At 36.6% G+C, this 5,310-nt stretch overlaps 1 protein-coding gene across 1 annotated transcript in view; it reads left to right on the top strand.

Annotated features, from left to right (window-relative positions):
• The window catches only part of LOC107663197 (ammonium transporter Rh type B), a 29,143-nt gene extending 24,653 nt beyond the window's left edge, over positions 1–4,490 (top strand). Inside the window, exon 12 of the transcript XR_001631301.1 lies at positions 4,481–4,490. The gene's annotated coding sequence lies outside the window, so the exon portion shown is untranslated. The remainder of the gene's footprint in view (positions 1–4,480) is intronic.
• The last annotated feature ends 820 nt before the right edge of the window (positions 4,491–5,310 follow it).

The following is a 5,310-nucleotide window of genomic DNA, read 5'->3' as shown; positions in this document are numbered from 1 at the left end:
AGGACTCCATCTCATTTGCTTTTCTTCTGCTCTCCTCTCTGTCTGTGCCCCCTTTTCACGTCTGTGCTTTAATTAAGGGTTCCAACCCCCTAAAAGTGTCATTGTGGAGTGCAGCCAGTGTTCAGGCCCTCTGTTTTATGTGTGTTCCTGTCTGTCTTCCGCTTAATCCCGAGACCATATGTGATATATTAGAGACAGCATTAAAGAGCACTCTCAGACCGCTTCAGTGGCATCCTGTGTCTACAACATCATTGGCACAGAGAAAGCCTTTCCCATCAAATCTCATGTCACTCCATGATAATGAATGGACTCGTATCTGTCTGAATCATGGATGCCATTTTGTGGGATCTTCTGAAAAAGTTAGTTGCATCTAACTTTTGAATGGTGTCTCTCGTTAAAAAAATAGTTTACACAAAAATAAAAATTCTGTCATCATTTACTCACCCTCATGTCCTTTTGAAACTGTATGACTTTATTTCACCTGTGGAACATAAAAGAAGGTATTTTGATAATAGTTTTTTTTTTTTTTTGGTAACCACAACTGTTTGGTTCCCAACATTCTTTAAAAGTTGTGTTCTGTCGGAGAAAGAAAGTCATACAGTTTTGGAACAACATAAGGGTAAGTCAGTGATTATAAGAATTGTCATTTTTGGATGATCTATGCCTACTTGTCCGTTTATTGGCAAATCTTAAGTGTCACTTAAGACCTTGATTCGTTCTGTCATCTCCTATTATGAGTTTTGATTCCTTCTCAAACACATGAAATTAAAGACCATTTTATTTTGGTATTAGAAGTGCTATGCTAAACTTAAAAATTAATTTAGTTTTCCCCTGTTTTATTAATCCTGGTTTGATCAGTCACTGTTTAACCAGCAGATTTAGGTTTAATTCAAATTCCTAAAGGATTATGGTTGTAGCTTAGCTTCTCGTAGTGGTTGCAGTGAATTGCCGGTGTAAAATTGCTGGAGAGGTAGGCAGTCGTAGTTGTGTTGAGGAAATGACAGGGTCCCAATAGATGCTGTTCAGTGCTCTTGGCCAGGGGTCTTTGAAAATATTGCAGGTGGTCAACGGACATATTGAATATTGAATGTTGTTAATGAAAGTTACTTTAAAGTATAAAGTAAATCTAAATCTATGGGGGCCTGGTTTGGTCTGAGTAGGGTGTCCCTGGGCCTGGGACTACTGGGATTTTGTTCTAAATCAAGTGACCAGTGCCTAAAAAAATTAATTCATATCATTTAATTTGAATGGTTTTAGTCAAGTCAAATGTATAGTTCAGTATGACTGAATCACTCCACCTATACTAACATTGAAAAGTTTGTGGGCAGTAAGATTTTTTTTATTATTCATCAAGTATGCCTTAAATTGATCAGGCATTAAAGACATTTATAATGTTACAAAAGATTTCTATTTCAAATAAATACTTACCTTCAAGAATCCTGAAATAAAATTAACACAATTTTCACAAAAATATTAGTAGCGCAATTGTTTTCAAGATTAATAATAAGAAATGTTTTTTGAGCACAAAATCAGCATATTGGAATAATTTCTGAAGGATCATGTGACACTGACTGGAATAATGACTGCTGACAGCTTTGCCATCACAGGAATAAATGACATTAAAAATATACTAAAATAGAAAACAATTATTTAAAATGGGAATAATATTTCACAATATTACTGTTTTTACTGTATTTTTTTATTAAATATATGCAGCCTTGGTGAGCATAAGAGACTTTTTAGAAAAACATTAAAGGGTTAGTTCACCCAAAAATGAAAATTAGCCCATAAATTACTCACCCTCAAGTCATCCTACCTATAGGTGTATATGACTTTTGTCTTTCAGAGACGAATCCAGTCTGAGTTATATTAAAAATGGTCTTTGATCTTTCAAGCTGTTTAATGGCACTCAGCGGTTGTTGCATGCATCAGTCCAAAAGAAGTGAAATAAAAAGCGTCCATCCATAAAAAAAGTGTCTCACACGGCTCCGGGGGGTGAACAAAGGCCTCCTGTAGCGAATCGATGTGTTTTTGTAAGAAAAATATCCATATTCAAAACGTAATAATCACTTTAATGTAGCTTGCGCCAACAGTTGTACACGGAAGCAGCTCTGGGTGGATGACGTATGAGGTCGGCTTTGCGCATGCGTCGCTCAGAAATGACGCACGCGGAAGCGCAGGGGAGAGATCAAAACAAAACAACGGTCACTAATTAGAAGAACAAAACGAGGATTTGTAAAGAAGAATGTCAGAGGATTTCGATATAAGCCAAGAGGAGACTGGTTTTCCTTTGCTAAAGTAAGGAAACTTTGCTTTCTTTGCTCTTGTTAACAAACATTGGTTTTCACGAGACTCACCAGTAGTGAGTAGGGTTTAGTACTGGTGCGCAGACCTCATACGTCATCCTCCTGGAGCTGCTTCCGTGTAGGACTGTTGGCGCAAGCTACATAAAAGTAATTATTATGTTTTTAATATGGATATTTTTCTTACACAAACGCATCGATTCGCTACAGGTTGAGGGTGAGTAATTTATGGGCTAATTTTCATTTTTGGGTGAACTAACCCTTTAAAGCATCTTCCCAAACTGATACCTCTGAACGGTACAGTACATTAGATTACAATTAGCTTCTTAAGGTCCACACAGATCACAAAACCCTCAGTCCCCTTGCAGTGGTGCTCCTGTCAATCAGCACATTTACCTGCTGACTGCTTCTGAAACACTATTCATTTAGGGCTTGTGGAGTGAAACGTTAAAATCTGGATTCATTGTTTAAATGTTATTATTAGTCCAGAACTAGATGCATCATCTATAGTCTATACAGGTTATGTCTCTTCATATATAACAGTATTGTATCAGTCAGCTAGAAATTGAACTTCACATTATATATGTGACCCTGGACCACAAAACCAGTCATAAGGGTCAATTTTTCGAAATTGAGATTTATTGATGTATGGTTTGTTAGGATAGGACAATATTTTGCCGAGATACAACTATTTGAATATCTGGAATCTGAGGGTGCAAAAAAAATCTAAATATTGAGATAATTAATTAATTAATACTGAGAACATTTTTATTTATTTTTTTTGTAGGTATGCAAGCAGTGGTACAAGTGTATTTTCCCATCACTGCGTGTGTTTGTTTGTTTGTGCATTGGCATATATTTGTGTTCTGTGTGTGTGTGTGCTCGCAAGTGTTGTTCTCTGCTGCAGACCTCTTTCCTCTCTGAGTCAGTGCCATCAGTTGCTACGGCAACCAGGAGGCAGCATGAAAGCTAGCGAGAGAAGACCAAGGGAGAGAGTGAGGTGGAGCATGGCACAAAGCCGACTCGCAGCAGCTGTGGAACAGCACTGGGACGCTGTGCACGTTCTCTGGCTGTGGGAGAGAGACTGTACCAGTGTGTGTGTGGTCCTGTCTATCAGCACATAATAATATACCAAATTGTATACTGGAGGGAAAAAAAAGTAATTTTTTAAAATCCTTCATCTGCAGTTAAGACTAAACGTTGTATCTGTAAATAAATACTGATATTTATCAGTGAATCTTTGTGAATCTGTGCAGCCAGCTTTCTATTGTTTCAACAAATTAACAGGCATCCTTCTGACAGTCTATCAGCAAGTGACAGCCATTTCGACTCTAGATGTTAATGTAGAACGTGGTTCATCTTTGTGCGTATGTTGTGCAGAATGTGCTGGAAATTCACCATCCGAGACATTATTCCTTGCTGATTCACAAACAACACATGTAATCAGATAAATTACACTCTTAAATATAAAGGTTACAAAAGGAGGTTTTCAAAGTGATGCCATAGAAGAGCCATTTTGGTTCCCAAAAGAACCTTCAGTGAAGAGTTCATAAAAGAAAATTTTTTTTTCTTAGTGTGAGGAGGTTTTTAAAAAAATTAAAGAACATTTTCCACTATAAAGAACATTTTGTGCAAGGTTCTTCATGGAACCATTGAAGCCAATAAAGAACCTTTATTTTTGAGAGTGTAAGGTAGACAAAAGAATTAGAATTTTAAAGACATGTTTCAGTAAAAGACCAAACGAAAAAAGGAGCAAAACATCTGGTCCTATGGAATGTTTAGGTCAAAATTTCTAGATGCTGGAGTTTAAATGTCATAATTTTTATATATATATATATATATATATATATATATATATAATCAACAAATATCTGTGTTGATGAATGATGTGAGATCTAGAATTTTACAAATTTAGATTTAAAAAAATGTAGCCTGAAAACACTAATAAAATATTACTTTTAGCTATGATGCATTTGCTAAAACTCTTGAAGCCTGATTCCACCTTAGAGTGAAACATAAAAAGATAATTGTAAAATGTAATGTCACATTGCACAATAGCAATTCATAATGGGGAAATTAAGTCACAATTTTGTTTTTTTGAGGCAGAAATAGGCTCTCATGTAAACAGCCTATTAAATCTACAAAATAATAGTTGCACAAACATTAGCTCATTGCAGAGACTGTATTGAGGGAATGCTGTGTGGGCTGGGAAAAGTGTGAATTTGTCTGTGTGTGTGTTAAACCTCATTTACATCGCCAGACAGTGAGAATGGCCTTGAACTTGACCTCAAGGTCTATTCTCTTGTTCCTCTCCTCCTTCTCACCCTTAAACTCTCATTGTTGTGTTGTCTGCATTGACTCCTCTCTCCGGTCCCTCGTCATTCACACCAGCACGGTGGGCTAGGGTGACTTCATCCCTGCCGCACACGCCCTCTGGGGCTATTCGCGTTCACATGAGGCAAATCCAGGGTTCGAATTCCTTTCCCACATTCTCCATCTTGTATTTACTTGCTTTTGTTTTAGCCGAGTGACTTTAGCAGCTTGAACAGAATTTGCAAACCAGGCAGACAACGGGTCAGATGCAGCTCAGGACTGGAGTAGAGCTGTCAAAGACACAATGAAATGGTGATTCATGAGGATATAAGTGCTGCTTGATAAATGATATCCTAAATATATAAATGAACTCTGTTTTCCCAGCTTTCATCACAATGTCCAAATTGTTTAGTTACGCTTAAAATACAATGTGTCTGATCTTGGGTTTGTGTGAACATTTGTTTTCATTTTGAAGCTTCACATTACAGCCTTATTGAAACTTTACTCGTTTATAATTATTTGAAAAGCCCTTTTTATGTTAAATTGTGGCTAATTAATGCAATGTCCTATTTTTTCTTTCAGGATTTATTATGTATATTTTATATACCGCCAGTATTTGGAATCTTTGGGCATTTCCATTAGGATTTCACATATAATACTTTAGTACTGGAGCATTAGAATTACGTTTTTACAT

Source organism: Sinocyclocheilus anshuiensis, unplaced genomic scaffold (genome assembly GCF_001515605.1).
Source record: "Sinocyclocheilus anshuiensis isolate Anshui unplaced genomic scaffold, SAMN03320099.WGS_v1.1 scaffold3274, whole genome shotgun sequence".
Classification (NCBI taxonomy): domain Eukaryota; kingdom Metazoa; phylum Chordata; class Actinopteri; order Cypriniformes; family Cyprinidae; genus Sinocyclocheilus; species Sinocyclocheilus anshuiensis.
Note: the sequence above shows the minus strand (reverse complement) of the source record. Positions and strands in the feature narration are given on the sequence as shown.